The sequence below is a fragment of the Haematobia irritans genome, chromosome 4 (genome assembly GCF_050003625.1).
Source record: "Haematobia irritans isolate KBUSLIRL chromosome 4, ASM5000362v1, whole genome shotgun sequence".
Lineage (NCBI taxonomy): Eukaryota > Metazoa > Arthropoda > Insecta > Diptera > Muscidae > Haematobia > Haematobia irritans.
The window spans coordinates 194,781,628-194,809,389 of record NC_134400.1 but is presented as its reverse complement, the minus strand read 5'-3'; the positions used below and the strand labels follow the sequence as shown (position 1 = coordinate 194,809,389).

At 24.9% G+C, this 27,762-nt stretch overlaps 1 protein-coding gene across 2 annotated transcripts in view; it reads right to left on the bottom strand.

Annotated features, from left to right (window-relative positions):
- The window catches only part of ImpE1 (Ecdysone-inducible gene E1), a 115,528-nt gene extending 94,272 nt beyond the window's left edge, over window positions 1-21,256 (bottom strand). Inside the window, exon 1 of one of the 2 annotated variants that reach the window (XM_075305449.1) lies at window positions 20,784-21,256. The gene's annotated coding sequence lies outside the window, so the exon portion shown is untranslated. The remainder of the gene's footprint in view (window positions 1-20,783) is intronic. The other variant, XM_075305450.1, reaches the window with a different exon arrangement.
- Window positions 21,257-27,762: the final 6,506 nt, after the last annotated feature.

The following is a 27,762-nucleotide window of genomic DNA, read 5'->3' as shown; positions in this document are numbered from 1 at the left end:
CAGAAATAAAAGTTTGAGAAAATTTTCTATACCATTAAAATTTTGAGAAAATTTTTTTTAGAAATAAAATTTGGAGAAAATTTTCTATAGAAATAAAATTTTGACAACATTTTCTATAGAAATACAATTTTCGAAAGTTTTTCTAAAGAACTAAAATTTTGAGAAAATTTTCTAAAGAACTAAAATTTTGAGAAAATTTTCTATAGAAATAAAATTTGGAGAAAATTTTCTATTGAAATAAAATTTTGAAAAAATGTCTGAAGAAATAAAATGTAGAGAAAATTTCTATAGAAATAAAATTTGGAAAAATTTTCTCCAAAAATAAAATTTTAAGAATTTTCCATAGAAATATAATTTTGAAAAAATTTCTATAGAAATAAAATTTGGAAAAATTTTCTCAAAAAATAAAATTTTAAGAATTTTCTATAGAAATACAATTTTGAGCAAATTAGAAATTTTGAAAAGTAGACATAAAAGTTTCAGAAAATTTTCTACAGGAATGAAATTTTGAGAAAATTTTCTATCGAAACAAAATTTTAACGATATATTTTATAGAAATAAAAATTTGAGCAAAATTATTATAAAATGTAAGTCTCAGAAAATTTTCTATAGAAATAAAATTTTTAGAATTTTTTTTATATAGAATCACAATTTTGAGAAAATTGTCTATAAAAATAAAATATTCAATGTTTTCTCTACAGATATATAAGTTAGAGAAAATTTTCTATAGAAATAAAATTTTGAGAAAATATTCTATAGAAATAATATGTTGACAAAATTTTCTATAGAAATAAATTTTTGACTATATATAGAAATAAAATTTTCGGAAATTTTTCTACAGAAATAAAATTTTGAAAAAAATTCTAAAGAAACAAAATTTGGAGAAAATTTCTATAGAAATAAAATTTGGGAAAATTTTCTCGAAAAATAAAATTTTAAGAATTTTCTATAGAAATAAAATTTTGAGCAAATTAGAAATTTTGAGAAATTTAAATAAAAGTTTCAGAAATTTTTCTACAGGAATAAAATTTTGAGAAAATTTTTTATACAAAAAAAATTTAACAATATATTTTATAGAAATAACATTTTGAGAACATTTTCTACAGAAATATAATTTGAAGAAAATTTTCTTTGGAAATAAAATTTTGAGCAAAATTATTATAGAAATATAAGTCTCAGAAAATTTTCTATAGCAATAAAAGTTTTAGAAATTTTTCTATAGAATCACAATTATGAGAAAATTTTCTAAAGAAATAAAATATTCAAAATTTTTTCTACAGAAATATAAGTTTGAGAATATTTTCTACAGAATTGTATGTTTGAGAAAATTTTCTATAGAAATAAAATTTTGAGAAAAATTTCTATAGAAATAAAATTTTGACAAAATTTGATATAGAAATAAAATTTTGACAAAATTTTCCATAGAAATAAAATTTTCAGAAATTTTTCTACAGAAATAAAATTTTTAGAAATTTTTCTACAGAAATACAATTTTTAGAAATTTTTCTACAGAAATAGAATTTTGACAAAATTTTCTAAAGAAATAAAATTTTGAAAAAATTTTCTAAAGAAATAAAATTTTATAGAAAAATTTGAGAAGATTTTCTCCAAAAATAATATTTTCATAATTTTTCTATAGAAATAAAATTTTGACCAAATTAGAAATTTTAAGAAATGGAAATAAATGTTTCAGAAATTTTTTTGCAGAAATAAAATTTTGAGAAAATTTTCTATATAAATAAAATGTTGACAAAATTTTCTATAGAAATAAAATTGTGAAAATATTTTCTATAGAAATAAAATTTTAAGAAGATTTTCTATAGAAAGAAAAATTTTTATAGAAATACATTTTTCAGAAATTTTTCTGTAGAAATAAAATTTTGAGAACATTTTCTACAGAAATAAATTTTTGAGAAAAAAATCTATAGGAATAAGTTTTTAAGAAACGTTTCTACAGAAATAAAATATTCAGAAATTGTTCTATAGAAATAAAATTTTAACAAAAATTTCTACAGAAGTAAATTTTTGAAATTTTTTTTATTCAATATCATTAAAAATGTTAATTTTCTTTTCATTTTATACTATCAAAGTCCATGGTGAGTAAGTTCTCCCTTTTTTCTAGAAGTAGCACTTTTCAAGTGTGGGTGCAAGCCAAAATTGTTAAAACATATAAAATTCGACACATTTACAATGTCAAGGTATTTATACACCCAAAAAATGATCGCTAATAGAAGGGAGCATTCATTCGAAGAAAAAAAAAAATTGTTTCCTATTAACCACAAAGATTCGATCAAAAACATTAAAATAAGATTTTGTTAATTTGGTAGATTGTGGTTAAAATTTCTTCAACTTTTGCTAGATTATTTTTGGCATGGTTAATAGGAAAAATTTATTTTTTAACTTATTTTTAACTTAACTTGAATCCCTTTTCGCACAATAGTTACATTCATGAAATATTTTTGAGGTTATCGGTATTTATGATTTGGAGGGTTCTAAAAAAATCCAAACTTGTTGCTATCCTCATTACTCATTATTCATACTAAAAGTTAGTCTGATTGCTATCGTAATTTCTCAATATTCTCATGTTAGGTTAGGTTAGATGGCAGCCCGATGTATCAGGCTCACTTAGACTATTCAGTCCATTGTGATACCACATTGGTGAACTTCTCTCTATTCCCATGTTCATCCTCAAGATAAATTTCTTGTCAACAACTTAACGCCACAAGCCATCTTTGAAATGCCATTTTTATTTATAACATAAATACTATTATTAAAGAAAAAAAGTACAAAATACTAAACGAGACGAAAAAAATGCAATCGTTGATGTTCACAACAATTATCCAATAAAATTAACAAACAATTTAACAAATTTTTAGTCAACGATGATCAACGTCTAGCCTATTCAATGGATTTTCCATCGTCATTGCTTTCATTATCATTATAATCATCATAATCGTTAATAAAGCAAAAGAAAACAGAAAAACAAAAACGATATCAGTGGCACTATAGGTGGATTGGTGGTGTTCCTGCCTGGCATCATCAACACTTGAAGCAATCGAATCCAGTACTTTCAAGATTGGTGTTAATTTGAAGAAAAGAAGAAAAAAAACGACACAGCTCATCAGTAACGATCATCACTAGCCTAGTAGAGGCCAAAATGTGCACAAAGGAATGGAATGAATGGCATAAAGGCAATGTGTAAATTGGATAAATTTGTAGTTGCAAGGAATTTTAAATAGGCTACGAACTAATTCTTGCCCACTGTCAATTAATATAAGGAATTTTCTATGAAACCAGATAATTAATCAAACATTACAGCGGGGCAAATATCTATTGTACCCAAATTCAGGTTGCTATCATTACTAAACGCTTGCAAATTTTCTATGAAACCAGCTAATTAATCAAACATTACAGGGGGGGCTAATATCTATTGTACCCAAATTCAGGTTGCTATCATTACTAAACGCTTGCAGATTTCTACCAGTGACATCTCATTTTATTGTTGATATGTTTTCTACAGCATTTTGATCTATTGCATTCAGAAATGAAGTTACTCGTGGTGAAATTCAAGAATGATAGTGTGATTGCTTTGGTTGGAAAACTACAAGTGGCTACCATTGCAACATTTAAATGTGAAATATCAGCAACAAAAAGTTCTCTCCAACTAAGAGCTACTTTCATTTTCTATAGAAATAAAATTTTGACAAAATTTTCTGTAGAACTAGAATTTTGACAAAATTTTCTATAGAAATAACATGTTGACAAAATTTTCTATAGAAATAAAACTTTGACAAAATATTCTTTAGAAATAAAATTTTGACAATATTTTTTATAGAAATAAAATTTTGACAAAACTTTCAATAGAAATAAAATTTTGAGAAAATTTTCTATAGAAATAAAATTTTGAGAAAATTTTCCGGAGAAATAAAATTTTGGCAAAATTTTCTATAGAAATTAAATTTTGACAAAATTTTCCATAGAAATAAAATGTTGACAAAACTTTCTATAGAAATAAAATTTTGACAAAATTTTCTGTAGCAACAACATTTTGAAAAATGTTTCTATAGAAATAACAGGTTGACAAAATTTTCTAAAGAAATAAATTTTTGACAAAATTTTCTATAGAAATAACATGTTGACAAAATTTTCTATAGAAATAAAATTTTGACAAAATTTTCTATAGAATTAATATTTTGACAAAATTTTCTGTAGAAATAACATGTTGACAAAATTTTCTATAGAAATAAAATGTTGACAAAATTTTCTATAGAAATAAAATTTTGACAAAATTTTCTATAGAAATAAAATTTTGACAAAATGTTCTATAGAAATAAAATTTTGGCAAAATTTTCTATAGAAATAAAATTTTGACAAAATTTTCTATAGAAATAACATGTTGACAAAATTTTCTATAAAAATAAAATTTTGACAAAATTTTCTATAGAAATAATATTTTGACAAAATTTTCTACAGGCATACAATTTGGACAAAATTTTCTTTAGAAATAAAATTTTGCCAAAATTTTCTATAGAATTAATATTTTGACAAAATTTTCTGTAGAACTAAAATTTTAACAAAATTTTCTATAGAAATAACATGTTGACAAAATTTTCTATAGAAATAAAATTTTGACAAAATTTTCTATAGAAATAAAATTTTGACAACATTTTCTATAGAAATAAAATTTTGACAAAATTTCCTGTAGCAATAAAATTTTGAAAAAATTTTCTATAGAAATAACAGGTTGACAAAATTTTCTATAGAAATAAAATTTTGACAAAATTTTTTACAGAATTAATATTTTGACAAAATTTTGCAAAATTTTCTGCAGAACAAAATTTTGACAAAATTTTCTATAGAAATAACATGTTGACAAAATTTTCTATAGAAATAAAATTTTGACAAAATTTTCTATAGAAATAATATTTTGATAATTTTCTACAGGCATAAAATTTTGCCAAAATTTTCTTTAGAAATAAAATTTTGACAATATTTTTTATAGATATTAAATTTTGGCAAAATTTTCTATAGAAATTAAATTTTGACAACATTTTCTATAGAAATAAAATTTTGACAAAATTTTCTGTAGCAATAAAATTATTAAAAAAAATTCTATAGAAATAACAGGTTGACAAAATTTCCTATAGAAATAAAATTTTGACAAAATTTTCTATAGAAATAAAATTTTGACAAAATTTTCTATAGAAATAAAATTTTGGCAACATTTTCTATAGAAATAAAATTTTGACAAAATTTTCTATAGAAATAACATGTTGACAAAATTTTCTATAAAAATAAAATTTTGACAAAATTTTCTATAGAAATAATATTTTGACAACATTTTCTATAGAATTAATATTTTGACAAAATTTTCTATAGAAATAAAATTTTGGCAAAATTTTCTATAGAAATAAAATTTTAACAAAATTTCTATAGAAATAAAATTTTAACAAAATTTTCTATATAAATAAAATTTTGACAAAATTTTCTATAGAAATAAAATTTTGGCAAAATTTTCTATAGAAATAAATTTTTGACAAAATTTTCTATAGAAATAACATGTTGACAAAATTTTCTATAAAAATAAAATTTTGACAAAATTTTCTATAGAAATAATATTTTGACAAAATTTTCTACAGGCATACAATTTGGACAAAATTTTCTTTAGAAATAAAATTTTGACAATATTTTTTATAGAAATAAAATTTTAACAAAACTTTCAATAGAAATAAAATTTTGATAAAATTTTCTATAGAAATAAAATTTTGACAAAATTTTCTGTAGCAATAAAATTTTGACAAAATTTTCTTTAGAAATAAAATTTTGACAAAACTTTCAATTGAAATAAAATGTTGATAAAATTTTCTATGGAAATAAAATTTTGAGAAAATTTTCCGGAGGAATAATATTTTGCCAAAATATTCTATAGAAATTTAATTTTGGCAAAATTTTCTATAGAAATTAAATTTTGACAAAATTTTCTATAGAAGTAAACATTTTGACAAAATTTCCTGTAGAGGTAAATATGTTGACAAAATTTTCTATGGACGTAAAAATTTTGACTAAAATTTAACAATTTTTTTTATACGAGTAGAAATAAAATTTTGAGAAAATTTTCTATAGAAATAAAATTCTGAGAACATTTTCTATAGAAATAAAATTTTGAGAAAATTTTCTATAGAAATAACATGTTGACAAAATTTCCTATAGAAATAAAATTTTGACAATATTTTCTATAGAAATGAAATGTTGATATAATTTTCTATAGAAATAAAATTTTGAAACAATTGTCTATACAAGTAATATTTTGACAAAATTTTCTACAGGCATACAATTTTGACAAAATTTTCTTTAGACATAAAATTTTGACAATATTTACTATAGAAATGAAATGTTGACATAATTTTCTATAGAAATAAAATTTTGAAACTATTGACAAAATTTTCTTTAGACATAAAATTTTGACAAAAATTTCTATAGAAATAAAATTTGGACAAAATTTTCTATAGAAATAAAATCTTGACAAAAATGTCTACAGAAAAATTAGCTATAGAAAAAAAATTTTGGCAAAATTATCTATAGAAAAAAAAATTTTTATGGAAGTAAAAATGTTGACAAAATTATCTATAGAAGTACAATTTTGACAAAGTTTTCTATAGAAGTAAAAATTTTGACAAAATTGTCTATAGCTGTAACAATTTCGACAAGATTTTCTATAGAAGTAAACGCTTTGATAAAATTTTGCCTAGAAATAAAATTTGAGAAAATTTCCATAGAAATAAAATTTTAAGAAAATTTTCTATAGAAATAAAATTTAGACAAAATTTTTTAAAGAAATTAAATATTTAAAAATTTTCTAAGAAATAAAATTTTGATAAAATTTTTTATAGAAATAAAATTTTGACAAAACTTCCTAAAAAAATAACATGTTGACAACATTTTCTAAAGAATTAACATTTTGAGAAAGCTTTCCAGAGAAATAAAATTTTGACAAAATTTTCTATAGAAATAAAATTTTGACAATATTTTCTATAGAAATAAAAATTTGCCAAAATTTTCTATAGAAGTAAAAATTTTGACAAAATTTTCTGTAGTAGTAAAAATGTTGAAAAAATTTTCTATGGACGTAAAAATTTTGACTAAAATTTAACAAATTTTTTTATAGAAATAAAATTTTGAGAACATTTTCTATAGAAATAAAATTGTGAGAACATTTTCTATAGAAATAAAATATTGACAATATTTTCTATAGAAATAAAATGTTGACACAATTTTCTATAGAAAGAAAATTTTGAAACAATTGTCTATACAAATAATATTTTGACAAAATTTTCTAAAGGCATAAAATTTTGACAAAATTTTCAATAGAAATAAAATTAAATAACTTTTTCTATAGAAATAAAATTTTGACAAAATTTTCAATGGAAATAAAATTTTGAACAAAATTTTGAGAAAATTTTCTATAGAAATAAAATTTGACAAAATTTGTTATAGAAAGAAAATTTTGACAAAGTTTTCTATAGAAGTCACAATTTTAACAAAATTGTCTATAGCTGTAAAAATTTCGACAACATTTTCTATAGAAGTAAACATTTTGATAAAATTTTGCCTAGAAATAAAATTTTGAGAAAATTTCCATAGAAATAAAATTTTAAGAAAATTTTCTATAGACAAAATTTTCTAACGAAATTAAATATTTAAAAATTTTCTAAGAAATAAAATTTTGATAAAATTTTCTATAGAAATAATATTTTGACAGAATTTTCTATATAAATAAAATTTTGACAAAATTTCCTAAAGAAATAACATGTTGACAAAATTTTCTAAAGAAATAACATTTTGAGAAATTTTTCCAGAGAAATAAAATTTTGACAAAATTTTCTATAGAAATAAAATTTTGACAAAATTTTCTATAGAAGTAAAAATTTTGACAAAATTTTCTATAGAAGTACAAATTTTGACAAAATTTTTTGTAGTAGTAAAAATGTTGAAAAAAAAATTTCTATGCACGTAAAAATTTTGACTAAAATTTAATAAAATAGAAATAAAATTTTGAGAAAATTTTCTATAGAAATAAAATTTTGAAAATAATTTCTATGGAAATAAAATTTTGAGAAAATTTTCTATTGAAATAAAATTTGACAAAATTTGTTATAGAAAGAAAATTTTGACAAAATTTTCTATAGAAATAAAATTTTTACAAAATTTTTTATAGAAGTAAAAATTGTGACAAAATTTTTTATGGAAGTAAAAATTTTGACAAAATTTCTATAGATAATTTTGACAAAGTTTACTATAGAAGTAAACATTTTGACAAAATTGTCTATAGCTGTAAAAATTTCGACAACATTTTCGATAGAAGTAAACATTTTGATAAAATTTTGACTAGAAATATAATGTTGACAAAATTTTCTATAAAAATAAAGTTTAGACAAAATTTTCTAGAAAAAATAAAATTTTTAAAAATTTTCTAAGAAATAAAATTTTGACAAAATTTTCTCAAGAAATAAAATATTGAAAAATTTTCTAAAAAATAAAATTTAGAGAACATGTTCTATAGAAAAAAAAAAGTTTGAAAAAATTTTCTATGGAAATAAAATTTGGAGAATATTTTCTATAGAAATAAAATTTTGGGAAAAGTTCCTATAGATTTAAAAATTTGACGAAATTTTCACTTAATTCAATATTGTTAAAAATTTTAATTTTCATGTTAGATCATACTATCAAAATCCATATTGGGTAAATTCACCCTAAGTTTTTGGTAAAATTTTTTTAGATTATTTTTGGCACGAGTTACAGCCGTGTTGACTAGGTATTCTCGAAACACTTCAATATGGCCACCCCTTCAATACAAAAGATGACAGAAAGCGATCAGAATAACTTGTTCCAAGATCACAACAGAATATTAAATGAATGAATGGCCGCTATTGTGACTTATCAAGTTAATGAGTATATGTTACACTCTTCCTCCGTAAATCTTGGTAAAATGAAATGGGATATGCAACTGATGGACCATATACCATAATGCTTGAGGTCTAATTCATGGGTGTTTTCTTAAAAAGGGGAATAGATTTTTCATTTTCTGGAGATTTTTTTCGTTGTCTGTTTTTTGTTTTGTTCTTTTCTAGAAATAAAAACAAACGGTGTTTCTTGTCTATGGCTGGATGAAGTTGAAAATTCGTTAACATGAGAAAAAGAGTTGTAGCCTCATAGTTCGCCCGTCTTTCTTAGCTTGATATGGACCCCTTGTTTTCATTCTGTTATTGTTGGTGATGTTTTCGGTTTTTTGCTATATTTGCTGCTTCTCCTCTATAATAAATTGTTGCAATAATGTACGTTGTTTGTTTGCACAGTTTGTTGTTGATTTTTTCTGTTTGTCTGTTATGCTGTAGGTCTTTCGGTCGGTGGGTCGTTTGTCAGCCATTCATATAAAACTTGGAGGGATAGCCAGTTCCTTTTCGTCTGTCGGTCGCTGATCATTTCAATGTTAGCCTCCTAATGGCTAGCAGGAATACAAGCCACAACAAATACCCCGCTTCAATGTCCAGGGAGTCAAAGGTCTACTGCCTCTTAGTGTCTAGTTGCTGTTTTTGTGATGTTTATTCTGTCAAAATGGTGTTGTAGTCCGTTAATGTTGTTGTTAATATACCAGTCGTTTGGTCGAACGCGCTGGTCTATGGCTAAATGTCTGCCAAAGATTTATGTTATGACCACTATATGTGATATGTTCCATCTAGAGGCTTTCACGAAATCTTCTTGCAACCATAAGGCTAAGTTAAAAATAGTTAATTTTTTGTTTTGTAACACAAGATTCTATTTATATTTCCCATCATCAGGCAGCAGGCATATCATGATATGCGCCTGGCAAGCCTGTGGGATTCTTGCAATTGAGATTGAGTGATGTTTTTTTTCGTCCTTGTAAGATGAAAGAAGCTGTCATTCGTTTGCATTGGTGGCATATATGTGATGACTCTTTGGGGGATGGGTTTAGTTAAGGTAATGAATATGAATATCAAAGTTGAGTTGTTAAACAGGCAGCAGGCATATCATGCCATGCGCCTGGCAAGCCTGTGGGATTCTTGCAATTGAGATTGAGTGATGGTTTTTTCGTCCTTGTAAGATGAAAGAAGCTGTCATTCGTTTGCATTGGTGGCATATATGTGATGACTCTTTGGGGGATGGGTTTAGTTAAGGTAATGAATATGAATATCAGAGTTGAGTTGGTAAACAAAAGACTTAAGCAACAAACGTGATTTCATTTTAATGGACAAGCCAGCCTCCTTTTAAATGCAATAACCTAACCCCCAGTAAGCAGGATATTGCAAATGTTGTTCTACAATTTATTCTTTGCCTCTATGAAGTAATGATTAATAATTTAGAGTTTGCATGAATTTAGCGTCCCAATGAAAATAAATTTCTGTTGTTTCCACAAAAGGGAATTAAGGCAGAGAGTGTAATTAAAAAAATATTTTTCATTTGAATAAAAATGGTTTATCCTATGATTTGTGAGGCCATATATTGAGCATATACTGTAAAGATTTCCATTATTAATCAGATGCTAAAATTAACTTATGCTTATTCCAAAAAAAAAAAACTTTATGTTTATTCCAAAAAAAAATTTGTTTAGTTTATTTTTAATTTTTTTTTTAATTTCCCCAAGCCAATGAAATTTTCTTTATTTCAAATATCTCTCAAAAATTTTATGAACTTAACGGGGGTATACATTTCAAGGGTCCTACAAATAAATTCAATGTTTTCAAATTTCCATAATAATCAATGGCCTTACACATAAATTCAATGTTCTCAAATTTCCATACACTCCTCAAAATAGTAAGAATGAACTACGGAGTGGTTAATATGGTAATAATAATTATTATTTTTTAGTGAATTTCTGTTTTTGTTAGAAGGACCAATTAGATTGCTGGTACAACACTTGACGTTATTTCAACAACGAATTATCGAAAATTTAAACAATTGAATTTATTTGAGTACTTCTATAGGTAGTTAATTTTTTTCATAAAACAATTAACGTTTTTATATTTCCGGGCCAGAAATACCTCCAGAAAAGAGAAGAACGAAATTTTTAATAGCCGGTTTAACTTTTTTATTGCACCGGAAAATTTGTCACAAATTTATTTCTTTAGAAAATTTTGTCAAAATTTTATTCCTTTAGAAAATTTTATCAAAATTTTATTTCTATACAAAATTTTGTCAATATTTTATTTCTATATACAATTTTGTCAAAATTTTTATTTCTATAGAAAATTTTGTCAAAATTTGATTTCTATACAAAATTTTGTCAATATTTTATTTCCGTAGAGAAGTTTGACAAAATTTTATTTCTATAGAAAATTTTGTCAAAAATTTTTTCTATAAAACATTTAGTCACAATTTTATTTCTATAGAAAATTTTGTCAAAATATTATTTCTTTAGAAAATTTTGTCAAAATATTATTTCTATAGAAAGTTTTGCCAAAATTGTATTTCTATAGAAAATTTTATCACTATTTTATTTCTACAGAAATTTTTTCAAAAAATTTCTTTCTATAGAAAATTTTGTCAAAATTTTTATTTCTAAAGAAAATTTTGTCACAATTTAATTTCTCTAGAAAATTATGTCAAAATTTAAGTCAAAATTTTTATTTCTATAGAAATTTTGTCACAATTTGATTTTTATAGAAAATTTTGTCAAAATTTTATTTCTATAGAAAATTTTGTCAAAATTTTATTTCTATAGAAAATTTTGTCAAAATTTTTATTTCTCTAGAAAATTGTGCCAAATTTGATATCTCTAGAAAATTTTGTCACAATTTTGTTTCCGTAGAGAAGTTTGACAAAATTTTATTTCGATATAAAATTTTGTCAAAATTTTATTTCCATCGAGAAGTTTGTCAAAATTTTATTTCTATATACTAAAATTGTATATAGAAATAAAATAAAACAAATTTTATTTCTAAAGAAAATTTTGTCAACATTTTATTTCTATAAAAAATTTTGTCAATATTTTATTTCTATACAAAATTTTGTAATTTTTTTTCTATAAAAATTTTTGTCAAAATTATATTTCTATAGAAAATTTTGTCAAAATTTTATTTCTATAGAAAATTTTGTCAAAGTTTTTATTTCTCTAGAAAATTGTGCCAAATTTTATATCTCTAGAAAATTTTGTAAAAATTTTATTTCCGTAGAGAAGTTTGACAAAATTTTATTTCTATATAAAATTTTGTCAAAATATTATTTCTATATAAAATTTTGTCAAAATATTCTTTCTATAGAAAATTTTGTCAATTTTTTTTTTCTATAAAAAATGTTGTCACAATTTTATTTCTATAGAAAATTTTGTCAAAATTTTATTTCTATAGAAAACTTTGTCAAAATTTTATTTCCATCGAGAAGTTTGTCTAAATTTTATTTATATAAAATTTTGTCAAAATTTTATTTCTGTATACGATTTTTTCAAAAATTTTATTTCTAACGAAAATTTTGTCAAAATTTTTTTTCTATAAAAAACTTTATCAATTTGTTTTTTTTATAAAAAATGTTGTCAAAATTTAATTTCTCTAGAAAATTTTTTCAAAATATTATTTCTATAAAAAATTTTGTCAAAATTGTATTTATATAGAAAATTTTTTTCAATATTTTATTTCTATAGAAAATTTTGTCAAAAGTTTATTTCAATAGAAAATTTTGTCAAAATTTAATTTCTATAGAAAGTTTTGTCAAAATTTGATTTCTATAGAAAATTTTGTCAAAATTTGATTTCTATAAGAAAATTTTGTCAAAATTTGATTTCTATAGAAAATTTAGTCAACATTTTATTTCCATATAAAATTTTGTTCAGATTTTATTTCTATACGAAATTTTGTCAAAATTTTATTTCCATCGAGAAGTATGTCAAAATTTTATTTCTCAAGAAAATTTTGCCAAAATTTTATTTCCGTAGAGAAGTTTATATAGAAATAAAATTTTGTCAAAATTTTATTTTTCTAGAAAATTTTGTCAAAAATTTATTTCTATAGAAAATTTTGTCAAAATTTGGTTTCTATAGAAAATTTTGTCAAAATTTGATTTCTATAGAAAATTTCGTCAAAATTTGATTTCTATAGAAAATTTTGTCAAAATTTTATTTCTAAAGAAATTTTTGTCAAAATTAATTTCTCTAGAAAATGTTGTCAATATTTTATTTCTATAGAAAATTTTGTCAATATTTTATTTCGATTTTGTATATTTTTTTGCCATTTTTTTTTATAAAAAAATTTGTCAAAATTTTATTTCTATAACAATTTTGTCAAAAATTTTATTTCTAAAGAAAATTTTGTCAATATTTTATTTCTATAGAAGATTTTGTCAAAATTTTATTTCAATAGAAAATTTTGTCAAAATATTATTTCTATAGAACATTTTGTCAAAATAATATTTCTATAGAAAATTTTGTAAAAATTGTATTTCTATAGAAAATTGTGTCAATATTTTATTTCCATAGAAAATTTTGTTCAGATTTTATTTCTATACGAAATTTTGTCAAAATTTTATTTCCATCGAGAAGTATGTCAAAAATTTATTTTTCTAGAAAATTTTTTCATAATTTTATTTCCGTAGAGAAGTTTGACAAAATTTTATTTCTATATATAATTTTTTCAAAATTTTATTTTTCTAGAAAATTTTGTCAAAATTTTATTTCTATAGAAAATTTTGTCAAAATATTATTTCGATAGAAAGTTTTGCCAAAATTTTATTTCTATAGAAAATTTTGTCAATATTTTATTTCCATAGAAAATTTTGTTCAGATTTTATTTCTCTAGAAAAATTTGTCAAAATTTTATTTCTATCGAGAAGTTTGTCAAAATTTTAATTCGCTAAAAAATGTTGTTAAAATTTAATTTCTCTAGAAATTTTTGTCAAAATTTTATTTTTCTAGAAAATTTTTGTCAAAATTTCATTTCTGTAAAAAATGTTGCCAAAATTTTATTTCGATAGAAAATTTTATTAAAATTTTTTTTTTCTCTAGGAAATTTTGTCAAAATTTTATTTCTGAAGAAACTTTTGTCAAATTTTTATTTCTAAAGAAAATTTTGTCAAAATTTTATTTCTAAAGAAAATTTTGTCAAAATTTAATTTCTCGAGAAAATTTTGCAAAATTTTAGTCCCATAAAGAAGTTTGTCAAAATTTTATTTCTCTAGAAAATTTTGTCAAGATTGTATTTCTATAGAAAATGTTTGTCAACAGTTTATTTCTTTAAAAATTGTATGAAGTTCTTCTTATTTGAAAAGGAATAGTTTGCAAAAGCTAACAAAACTTCAAGAATTCTACCAATCTACCGAATAGTAAAAAATTTACCATTTTTGGTAGAATTCTACCAATTTTGCCAACCTTGGTTGAATGGCATCGCTTATTTTTTAAAGCTTCATAGTTAAGATGCAAAAAGGCGGCATATTTAAAGATAATTTCATTAATTTCGAATAATTTTTCGGAAGTTGAGCTTAGTCAAACGAAAATTTCTTTCATGAAAATATACCCATTTTAAAGTCAAATCATTTAGTTATAACGAAAAAAAAAAACAAGAGTTTATTGACTTTTGGACAAGGAAACAAACCTTATATTAGAAAATTGTGTTTTCTACGCTAAGTAAAAACGCATTCGTAATTTAAGGACAAGAAACATTTGGCCTCACCACAATATTTATATTTTTCAGTGTAGGTATTATTAACCCCTTTCATAGTGCCTAAATTGGTTTAGTGTAATCTTCACCATGTGACTTGAGCTCTTTCTCATTTTGCTGCGATTTTTGCATATTTAAAGCGAATACTCTTGATTTCATTTTGCATAATTTGTATAAATTTCAAGGGAATGCTTTCGAATGAATCATTTCTTTTTTTTTTTTTCATTGGCCATATGCTATTAGCAATGTTGATTTGTGTAAAATTTTATAGAAATATTTTTGTCTTAATTGGAAGTAGGCGTATTATAAAAATAACCAAACGCACACACACATACACCCAACTGTATACACTCATACATGCTAATCGAACTAAAGATGCCAGCTTTTTCAAAAATATTGACATACATTTCAAAAACAGGCTTGACCAGGCAGGGAATCTCCGCTATACAAAAAAGTAGGACAAAAATTTTAGAAAAAATGTTGAATGAGTGGACCGTTTGCCATATTCATCTTAACTGGTTTCAATTTTGCAATATGTAATAATTTCTTCATAAATTTTATGCACAATGTCATTGACATTATTCCTGATTGTTGTTTTTTTTTTTTTTTTTTGATTATTGAGTGCAATATTTTCAAAAATGTATATGCAAATTTTTAAAAATTTATGTATATAATAAAGCTAGAAATATTAAAACAAAATGTGCTATATTTAATAAATAAAAGAAAAAAAACAGACAAAATATGGAAATCTCTGAAAATACACTGAACAAAATATTTTCTTGAGCACAACGATTTCTTGTCATTAAAATATGAATCTCCAGTGCTACCAATCAAACTTGAATTCATTCTGAGAAATTTAGAAAATCAAGGTTCAAAAATAAATGAAGAAAATCATTATTATTTTACTTTATTTTATTTTTTTATAAAAAAGGAAAAAAGAAAAATTTGAAAATGAAATGAAATGAATGAATAAAAAAGGTGAACATGTCATTCAAACCACAAATAAAGTATTTTTTTTTTTTTCAAAAAATTTTCACGCATCGAAACCAAGTTGTAATTTTTAATACAACCTTTAATGGAGACACTAAAAAAAACTGTGTTAGGTGAAAACCTAACTACGCCATGTGAAAAGTTTAGTAAATTTTATTTCATTTGGCGATTCTTTTCATAAGAACAAAAAGAATTTAAAATAGCGAAAAAAACATTGGCACCCAATCATGATCATATTAACAACCACCCCGAAGTTTATTCATACTATTTTAGAAAATTTTACGAATATTTTCTTCGGCTTTAGTTTGCATTGATCTTATTTGTGCGGTCATTGCTTATATCCAAGCGTATTTCAATAAATTTTTAGAATAATGAAACGTTCATTGGGCTGGGAAAAAATTTCTTGAAAAAAATAAACTAAAACCAAATAAATTTTTTACAATGAAAATAAATTCATTTTAGCATCAGTTTACCTAGAAACTTTCTTCTGTGTAGGATGTAATATAGTCGTCTCCAACTGGTTTTAAGTTTTGCTTACTGATTGCCATTATTTTACATATTATTTTCTAGTGGAAATGAGAAAATAAAAATTCGTAGAATAAACTTCATATCATCAAAAAAAAAAAAAAATCATCGTTTTGGCAACAAGTAAAAAATAAAATAAAAACTTAAAATTGCAATAAAAAAAAGTTCCACGAAATGGTTAATGTTTCTCTATAAACAAAAAATTGTCACAATGTTTCTGTATGTATTCACCCAAAAAAAAGTGGAGTAAAATAAACCCACCATGAAATTAAATGAAGCTTTTGTTTAAGACAATGTTCACCAAAATATTGAACCGATTTGAACCAAATTTCACTGAAAAAAATATTGTCGTGAGGCCAAAGATTTCATGTCCTTAAAATACGAATGCCAATTTTGCTTAGCATAGAAGACGAATTTCTCTAAAATAAAGTTTTTTTACTTTGTCCAAAAGTCTATAAACTTTTCAATGAAGTCGTGTTGTCCTTATAATTAAGTCATTGGATTTAAAAATGGGTATCATAACATGAAAGAACATTTTTTTGGGCTAAGGTCAACTTGACTTTAATAATTCCGAAAAATTATTTAAAATTAATGAAATTGTCTTTAAATTTGTTGTCTTTTTGCATCTTGACTACAAAGCAAAAAATCGTTCAAAAATAGGACATGTTTTTCAACACTTTATTTTAAAGACGTTTTTTACTTGAAACATAGCATAATTTCTACTGGAAGTCGTGTCTGAATTTGGAAAATAAAGTTGTCGTTAACTTGTTTTTAAAGGACTTTGATAGCATATGAAGAAAAAAAGCTGAAAAATCGAAAAATTAAAATTTGCTTCCTAGAGTCAAGTACACAAAACCTAAATTTAAAAGAGAATTGTGTCTTAAAAGCATCCTTATTTGAATTCTCCGCTTCTTTGGCTCGGAATCAATGCCAAAATTGTTAAAGTAAAGACAAAATCTTTGGAAACGGACATGCTAATTCTACTCCCTGTGCAAATTTTCAACTAAATTGGAGTTAAAAATTGGCCTCTGTGGTCATATGAGTGAATTCTCCGCTTCTTTGGCTCGGAATCAATGCCAAAATTGTTAAATTAAAGACAAAATCTTTGGAACCGGACATGCTAATTCTACTCCCTGTACAAATTTTCAACTAAATTGGAGTTAAAAATTGGCCTCTGTGGTCATATGAGTGTAAATCGGGCGAACGATATATATGGGAGATATATCTAAATCTGAACCGATTTCAACCAAATTTAGCACGCATAGCTACAATGCTAATTCTACTCCCTGTGCAAAATTTCAACTAGATCGGACTTACAAATTGGCTTCTGTGGTCATATGAGTGTAAATCGGGCGAACGATATATATGGGAGATATATCTAAATCTGAACCGATTTCAACCAAATTTGGCACGCATAGCTACAATGCTAATTCTACTCCCTGTGCAAAATTTCAACTAAATTGGAGTTAAAAATTGGCCTCTGTGGTCATATGAGTGTAAATCGGGCGAAAGCTATATATGGATCTATATCTAAATCTGAACCGATTTCAATCAAATTTGGCATACATGACTATACTACTAATTGTACTCCTAGTGCAAAATTTCAACCAAATTGGGCCAAAACTCTGGTTTCTGGGGCCATATAAGTGTATATCGGGTGAAAGATATATATGGGAGCTATATCTAAATCTGAACCGATTTCTTCCAAAATCAATAGGGTTCTATTTTGACCCAAAAAAGGAACTCGTGCCAAATTTGAAGGCGATTGGACTTATATTGCGAACTAGACTTTGATCACAAAAATGTTTTCACAGACAGACGGACGGACGGACGTACAGACGGACATGGTTATATCGACTCAGGGACCCACCCTGAGCATTATTGCCAAAGACACCATGTGTCTACCTCGTCTCCTTCTGGATGTTACAAACATATGCACTAACTTATAATACCCTGTTCCACAGTGTGGCGCAGGGTGTAAAACTGTGTTCACGGACAGACGGACATGGCTATATCGACTCAGGGACCCACCCTGAGCATTATTGCCAAAGACACCATGTGTCTACCTCGTCTCCTTCTGGGTGTTGCAAACATGTGTACTAACTTATAATAACCTGTTCCGCAGTGTGGCGCAGGGTATAAAAAAATTCAGCGTTTTTTTTTCTGAGGGTCCAGATGGGTTAATATAAGAGAAATGGCTATATCAAACAAAAATTGTTTTTTTTTATTGTATTTTTTATAAATTAAAATTTAGTTTCTTTTCATTTCAATTTAATTGTAAAACTCATTTCATTTAATAAAATTGACCCATTTTAAAAATGCAATTGAAATAAAATGCAAACAAAAATGTGAACTATTTTGTGTGAAATTCCAATTTAATAAAATTTTAAAGTGTTTTTTTTTCATTTTTAGTTCATGTCATTAAAAAACAGAAATAATGAGAAAATAATAAGTAAGAAAATTTGCTTTTCACATTTGACAAAATTTAACTAAAATCATTTAATTATAAAAAAAAATCCGGGGGGTTTTTTTGAGGGTCCAGATGGGTTAATATGAGAGAAATGGCTATATCAAATGAAAATTGATTTTTTTTATTGTATTTTTTATAAATTAAAATTTATTTTCTTTTCATTTTAATTTAATTGTAAAACTCATTTCATTTAATAAAATTTACCCATATTAAAAATGCAATTTAAATAAAATTCATAGAAAAATGTGAATTATTTTGTGTGAAATTCCAATTTAATAAAAATTTAAAGTGTTTTTTTTTTACATTTTTAGTTCATGTCATTAAAAAACAGAAATAATGAGAAAATAATAAGTAAGAAAATTTTTTTTTACATTTGACAAAATTTAACTAAAATCATTTAATTATAAAAAAAATTCGGGGTTTTTGTTTTTTTTTTTTTTTTTTTGAGGGTCCAGATGGGTTACTATGAGAGAAATGGCTATATCAAATGAAAATTGATTTTTTTATTGTATTTTTTATAAATTAAAATTTATAAAAAAAATCAGCGTTTTTTTCTGAGGGTCCAGATGGGTTAATATAAGAGAAATGGCAATATCAAACGAAAATTGATTTTTTTATTGTATTTTTTTATAAATTAAAATTTAGTTTCTTTTCAGTTTAATTTAATTGTAAAACTCATTTCATTTAATAAAATTTACCCATTTTAAAAATGCAATTGAAATAAAATGCAAACAAAAATGTGAACTATTTTGTGTGAAATTCCAATTTAATAAAATTTTAAAGTGTTTTTTTTCATTTTTAGTTCATGTCATTAAAAAACAGAAATAATGAGAAAATAATAAGTAAGAAAAATTTTTTTTTTCACATTTGACAAAATTTAACTAAAATCATTTAATTATAAAAAAAATCCGGGGGTTTTTTTTCTGAGGGTCCAGATGGGTTAATATGAGAGAAATGGCTATATCAAACGAAAATTGTTTTTTTTTTTTATTTTTTATAAATTAAAATTTAGTTTCTTTTCAGTTTAATTTAATTGTAAAACTCATTTCATTTAATAGAATTTACCCATTTTAAAAATGTAATTGAAATAAAATGCAAACAAAAATGTGAACTATTTTGTGTGAAATTCTAATTTAATAAAATTTTAAAGTGTTTTTTTTCATTTTTAGTTCATGTCATTAAAAAACAGAAATAATGAGAAAATAATAAGTAAGAAAAATTTTTTTCACATTTGACAAAATTTAACTAAAATCATTTAATTTTAAAAAATCCGGGGCTTTTTTTCTGAGGGTCCTGATGGGTTAATATGAGAGAAATGGCTATATCAAACGAAAATTGGTTTTTTTTATTGTATTTTTTATAAATTAAAATTTATAAAAAAAATCAGTGTTTTTTTTTCTGAGGTTCCGGATGGGTTAATATGAGGGAAATGGCTATATCAAACGAAAATTTTGTTTTTGTATTTTATATAAATTAAAATTTAGTTTCTTTTCATTTTAATTTAATTGTAAAACTAATTTCATTTAATAAAATTTACCCATTTTAAAAATGCAATTGAAATAAAATTCATACAAAAATATGAATTATTTTGTGTGATATTCCAATTTAATGAAATTGTATACATCATATGTATGAAGCTTTTTTTACATTTTTAGTTCAATCATTAAAAAAACAGAAATAATGAGAAAATAATAAATAAGGAAAATTCACATTTGGCAAAATTTAACTAAAATCATTTAATTATAAAAAAATCAGTGATTTTTCTGAGGGAAATGGCTATATCAAACGAAAATTAATTATTGATTTTTTTATATTTTTTATAAATGAAAATTTCATCTCATTTTATTTTGATTTAATTGTAAAAATCATTTTAATTTATATTTTTGTTTATAAATTAAAATTGAGCATTTATTTAATATACCACTTCACCTGTATTTTACTTTAGTATATGTATGTATTTATTTGTGTAGGTAAGTCAATCCTTTTTGTGATAATAATCCATTGGCTTAATTTTAAGATTTTTTTTATAGGTCATTAACACATATTTTTTATTGTTTTAAAAATTTTTCAGTATTTTTTTTTTATTTCTAGATTTGAAAATTTTTTTGTTTCTTACAACACTAGATGAAGATATTTACTTTTTTTCATCCGTTAAATATTCACTTATAGTTGTATTTTCTTTTCTTTTGTGGCACAGGTTTTTCTATTGTATGTATCTTTCGGTTTATTCCTCTGTGCTTATTTCCCCAAAATCAAAAAAAAAATCGATAGTTCAGGTTCCCAGAGGAACCATTCAATTACAATTGAGTACACCAAAAAAATATCCAAAGAACACACAAAAATAAAGTTTACACAGCTTACATTTGAGTTAATCGAATATTAAGAAGATCACTGAATAGTTTTTGTTTTTCGTTTCTTAGCCGACAAATTTTGTTTTTCTTTATATATTGTAATATTTTTGGTTTTTATAATTTTTTGATTTTAGAAAATAAATTGGTAACAATTTTAAAAATTGTTATTTGTTTAAGTTTTATGTACTACTTTTTATTATCTATTGTATTGTCTTTTTCTTTTGCTTCGGCCACCCCAAAAAACAAACACGTCTGCACGAAACGATGGTCAGCTACTAACTGAAGAGAAGCAGACCTACAACGGACTTAAGAACATCGGTTAAAAGCCACGGTCATGATTAAAGATATTTCCTTTTCTTTGATCGTAAAGCAACAGCCAGCCAACTGAGGCACTAACAGAAGTCAGGTTTAACATAAACAGAGCTTAGTTACATGCAAACATTCACATCCCCACACACATACGTCACACACAAGATTGCCAACAAAGCCGACTGCCGACTTCAACGAAAGCGACGATGTTGAACGAAAGCCAGCCAGCCAGTCAGCAAGCCAACACAGTAAGATAATAATGAAGAAGACACACAAAGAAAGCATCGATGGCAGTGCTGCCGCTAGTGAAAAATTGAGTGAAGTAGATTTTGGAAAAAAGTGGAGTAGATCGAATAAAATTGAAGTAGCATACATTTTTGAAAACAAAACAATAGAATTCATTTTATTATACCCTCCACCATAGGATGGGGGTATATTAACTTTGTCATTCCGTTTGTAACACATCGAAATATTGCTCTAAGACCCCATAAAGTATATATATTCTGGGTCGTGGTGAAATTCTGAGTCGATCTGAGCATGTCCGTCCGTCTGTTGAAATCACGCTAACTTCCGAACGAAAGAAGCTATCGACTTGAAACTTGGCACAAGTAGTTGTTATTGATGTAGGTCGGATGGTATTGCAAATGGGACATATCGGTCCACTTTTACGTATAGCCCCCATATAAACGGACCCCCAAATTTAGCTTGGCGGGGACTCTAAGAGAAGCAAATTTCATCCGATCCAGCTGAAATTTGGTACATGGTTTCAGCATATTATCTCTAACAACCATGAAAAAATTGGTCCACATCGGTCCATAATTATATATAGCCCCCTTATAAACTGATCCCCCGATTTAGCTTCCGGAGCCTCTAAGAGAACCAAATTTCATCCGATCCGGCTGAAATTTGGTACATGGCGTAAGTATATGGTCTCTAACAACTATGCAAAAATTGGTCCAAATCGGTTAATAATTCAATGATTAAAACCGCTATGTTCATCGTAATTAAAGGAATAGGAAAAACATTTAGGTAATATGGGGAAAAATTTTAAAATTTGAAGCAGAACAAAAAGTGAAGCAGATTTTTGGAAGAAGGAGTGACGAAGTAAATTTTGTGAAAATGAAGCAAAATACTTCGATTGAAGTAGTAGCGGCAGCACTGATCGATGGTAATTGCGGTAGTGTAACCACACTGCACAAGGTTTGCTGTTTGTTGGACTAAGCTAAGCTTCGATGAGATCTTGTTCATGATATGTGTGTAGAGTAGAGTGGTCGGTTAGCGGTTATGGTCCTCGTCCAGCGAAAGAGTTCGTTTTAAAAAATCGTATGTATGTTGTTGTTATTGTTGTTGAGTGGACAACATCAGCAACATTCATTGAGGAGTAGACGACATGTGTTCGTTCGGAAGAAAATAAGGTTGACTGTAATAAAGGCATACCTACCATGCCAACTTGCCTGATCATTTCACCATCACCTCAAGATATTCACCTTCACTTGTTCGTTTGTCTCAACATCATTATTCCCATGGCAATGTTAAATGAAGCTGACGTCGACATTAACGCTCCGATTAATGATAATCAATTGTTGACTGCTCTGCTGCTACTGTCACTATGTTAGTGTATATAATTAGGCTGTTGTTGCAGGAAATTAAGAGTTTAGGGAGAGTATAAGAAAGAGTAAAGAAAAAAAAAAACACATTTTTGTGAAACTCTCCTATAAGAAAAATCTCCCGCTGTTAAATGCACTTGCAATGAAGTGATTTTGTTTTTGTTTTTATTCAAATAAGGAGAATCAAAGACCTGTGTTCTATAGAGAAATGATATTTAGGGGTTTTTGAAATGGCCTGAGAGGATGAAATACCAAATAAAATAACATAAAATAAAATAAAATAAACAAAAAATAAAAATAAAATGAAATGAAATAAACCAAAATCCGCAAAAACTTTGAAATAAAGTGGAAAGAATCCAAGACCTGAGTTCTATAGAGAAATGAACAGTGAACCCTCTCAAACTTGGACACTCTGAAACCCGAACACCTCCCAAACATGGACAGTTGTCTGGGTACGTTTTCTATTTACACATTGAAATTAACCTCTCATACCTGGACACCTCTCAAAGGTGGATAAAATGTAAGCGGCCGTGGGAGTCCACCTTTCAGGGGTTTCACTGTCTTTGGATTTTTGAAATGACCTGAGAGAACCATATGCCCAATAAAATAAATAAATTAAAAAGAAAATAAAATAATACAAATTAAAACTAAATAAAATAAAATAAACAAGTATATACGGCCGTAAGTTCGGCCAGGCCGAAGCTTATGTACCCTCCATCATGGATTGCGTAGAAACTTAATCTAAACACTGCCATCCACAATCGAAGTACTTAAGTTGCGGTAACGCTTGCCGATGGCAACGCATCTTAAAACCTCCTAACACCATCTTCTAAATTGTATGTAAGTCCATACGTGGTATATATTTAATCAAAAAAGATCGATCCAATACGTATATAATTCAGTTTGACAAAGTAGACATAAAATTTTGACAAAATTATCTACAGAAATAAAATTTTAACAAAATTTTCTATAGAAATAAAATTTTCACAAAATTTTCTATAGAAATACAAATTTTGACAAAATTTTCTATAGAAAGAAATTTTTGACAAAAATTTCCACAGAAATAAAATTTTAGCAAAATTTTCTATAGAAATAAACTTTTGACAAAATTTTCTATAGAAATAAAATCTTGGTAGATTATTTTTGGCTCGAGTGGCAACCATGATTATGAACCGAATAAAATTTGAACAACATTTTCTATAGAAATAAAATTTTGACAAAATTTTCTATAGAAATAAAATTTTGATAATGATGAAAATTTTATTATGAACCGAATAAAATTTTAACAAAATTTTCTGTAGAAATAAAATTTTGACAAAATTTTCTATAGAAATAAAATTTTGACAATTTTAACCAGATCGGATGAATTTTGCTCCTCCAAAAGGCTCCGGAGGTCAAATCTGGAGAATGTTTTATATGGGGGCTATATATAATTATGGACCGATATGGACCAATTCCGGCACGGTTGTTAAAGATCATATACTAACACCATGTTCCATGTACCATGTTCCGGATTGGATGAAATTTGCTTCTCTTGGAGACTTCGCAAGCCAAATCTGGGGATCGGTTTATATGGGGGCTATATATAATTATGAACCGATGTGGACCAATTTTTGCACGGTTGTTAGAGACCATATACCAATACCATGTACCAAATTTCAGGCGGATCGGATGAAATTTGCTTCTCTTGGAGACTTCGCAAGCCAAATCTGGGGATCGGTTTATATGGGGGCTATATATAATTATGAACCGATGTGGACCAATTTTTGCACGGTTGTTAGAGACCATATACCAATATCATGTACCAAATTTCAGCCGGATCGGATGCAAATTGCTCCTCTTTGAGGCTTCGCAAGCCAAATCTGGAGATCGGTTCATATGGGGTCTATATATAATTATGGACCTATGTGGACCACTTTTTGCATGATTGTTAGAGACCATATACCAACACCATGTACCAAATTTCAGCCGGTTCGGATGAAATATGCTTCTCTTAGGGGCTCCACAAGCCAAATCTGGGGATCGGTTTATATGGGGGCTATATATAACTATGGACCGATATGGACCAATTTTTGCATGGTTGTTAGAGACCATATACCAACATCATGTACCAAATTTCAGCCGGATCGGATGAAATTTTCTTCTCTTTGAGGCTCCGCAAGCCAAATCTGGGGATCGGTTTATATGGGGGCTATATATAATTATGGACCGATGTGGACCAATTTTTGCATGGTTGTTAGAGACCATATACCAACACCATATACCAAATTTCAGCCGGATCGGATGCATATATTAGAGAAATGCGTCTTCTATGCTAAGCAAAATTTGCATTCGTATTTTAAAGGCATGAAATCTTTGACCTCACGACAATATTTTTTCAGTGTGGGCAAAATTTTTCTAAGAAATAAAATTTCGACGAAATTATAAGACGAAGAACTAAATTTTTGCCAACATTTCTATTGAAATAAAATTTTACCAACATTTTTTATAGAAATAAAAATTCGACGAAGTTTTCTATAGAAATAAAATTTTGCCAACATTTCTATTGAAATAAAATTTTACCAACATTTTTTATAGAAATAGAAATTCGACGAAGTTTTCTATAGAAATAAAATTTTATCAAAATTTTCTTTAGAAATACAATTTTACCAAAAGTTTCTATAGAAATAAAATTTCAACGAAATTTTCTATAGAAATAAAATTTTGCCAAAAATTTCTATAGAAAAAAAATTTTGGCAAAAATTTCTATAGAAATAAAATGTTGGCAAAAATTTCTATAGAAATAAAATTTTGGCAAAATTTTTCTATAGAAATATAATTATGACAAAATTTTCAAAAGAAATAAAATTTTGCAGAAATTTTCTATAGAAATAAAATATTGTCAAAATTTTCTATAAATATAAAATTTTGTAAATCTATAGAAATAAAATTTCGATGAAATTTTCTATAGAAATAAAATTTTGGCAAAATTTTTCTATAGAAATAAAATTTCGACGAAATTATAAGACGAAGAACTAAATGTTTGCCAACACTTCTATTGAAATAGAATTTTACCAACATTTTCTATAGAAATAAAATTTGGACGACATTTTCTATAGAAATAAAATTTCGACGAAATTTTCTATAGAAATAAAATTTTGCCAAAATTTTCTATAAAAATAAAATTTTGCCAAAATTTTCAACAGAAATAAAATTTTGGAAAAATTTTCTACAGCAATAAAATTTTGGCAAAATTTTCTATAGAAATAAAATTTTGGCAAAATTTTCTATAAATATTAAATTTTGTAAATCTATAGAAATAAAATTTCGATAAAATTTTCTATAGAAATAAAATTTTGGCAAAAATTTTCTATGGAAATAAAATTTCGACGAAATTATAAGACGAAGAACTACATTTTTGCCAACATTTCAATTGAAATAAAATTTTACCAACATTTTTTATAGAAATAAAAATTCGACGAAGTTTTATATAGAAATAACATCTTACCAAAATTTTCTATAGAAATAAAATTTTGGCAAAATTTTCTATATATATTAAATTTTGTCAATCTATAGAGATAATTTCGATAAAATTTTCTATAGAAATAAAATGTTGGCAAAACTTTTCTATGGAAATAAAATTTTGACGAAATTATAAGACGAAGAACTAATTTTTTGCCAACATTTCTATTGAAATAAAATTTTACCAAAATTTTCTATAGAAATAAAATTTTGCCAAAACTTTCTATAGAAATAATATTTCGACGACATTTTCTATAGAAATAAAATTTTACCAAAATTTTCTATAGCAATAAAATTTTGCCAAAAATTTCTATAGAAATAAAATGTTGGCAAAATTTTCTATAGAAGTAAAGTTTTGGCAAAATTTTTCTATAGAAGTAAAATTTTGGCAAAATTTTTCTATAGAAGTAAAAGTTTGGCAAAATTTTCTATAGAAATAAAATTTTGGCAACATTTTTCTATAGAATTATAATTATGACAAAATTTAAAAAAAAAAATAAAATTTTGTAAATCTAAAGAAATAAAATTTCTATGAAATTTTCTATAGAAATAAAATTTCGACGAAATTATAAAACGAAGAACTAAATTTTTGCCAACATTTCTATTGAAATAAAATTTTACCAACATTTTTTATAGAAATAAAAATTCGACGAAGTTTTCTATAGAAATAAAATTTTACCAAAATTTTCTATAGAAATAAAATTTTACCAAAATTTTGTATAGAAATAAAATTTCGACGGCATTTTCTATAGAAATAAAATTTCGACGAAATTTTCTATAGAAATAAAATTTTGTCAAAATTTTCTATAAATATAAACTTTTGCCAAAATTTTCTATAAAAATAAAATGTTCCCAAAATTTTCTATAGAAGTAAAATGTTGGCAAAATTTTTCTATAGAAATATAATTATGACAAAATTTTCAAAAGAAATAACATTTTGCCAACATTTTCTATAGAAATAAAATTTTGGCAAAATTTTTCTATAGAAATAAAATTTCGACGAAATTATAAGACGAAGAACTAAATTTTTCCCAACATTTCTATTGAAATAAAATTTTACCAACATTTTTTATAGAAATAAAAATTTTACCAAAATTTTCCATAGAAATAAAGTTTTGCCAAAATTTTCTATAGAAATAAAATTTTGACGAAATTTTCTATAGAAATAAAATTTCGACGAAATTTTCTATAGAAATAAAATTTTGCCAAAAATTTCTACAGAAATAAAATTTTGCCAAAATTTTCTATAGAAGTAAATTTTTAGCAAAATTTTTCTATGGAAGTAAAAGTTTGGCAAAATTTTCTATAGAAAGAAAATTTTGGCAACATTTTTCTATAGAATTATAATT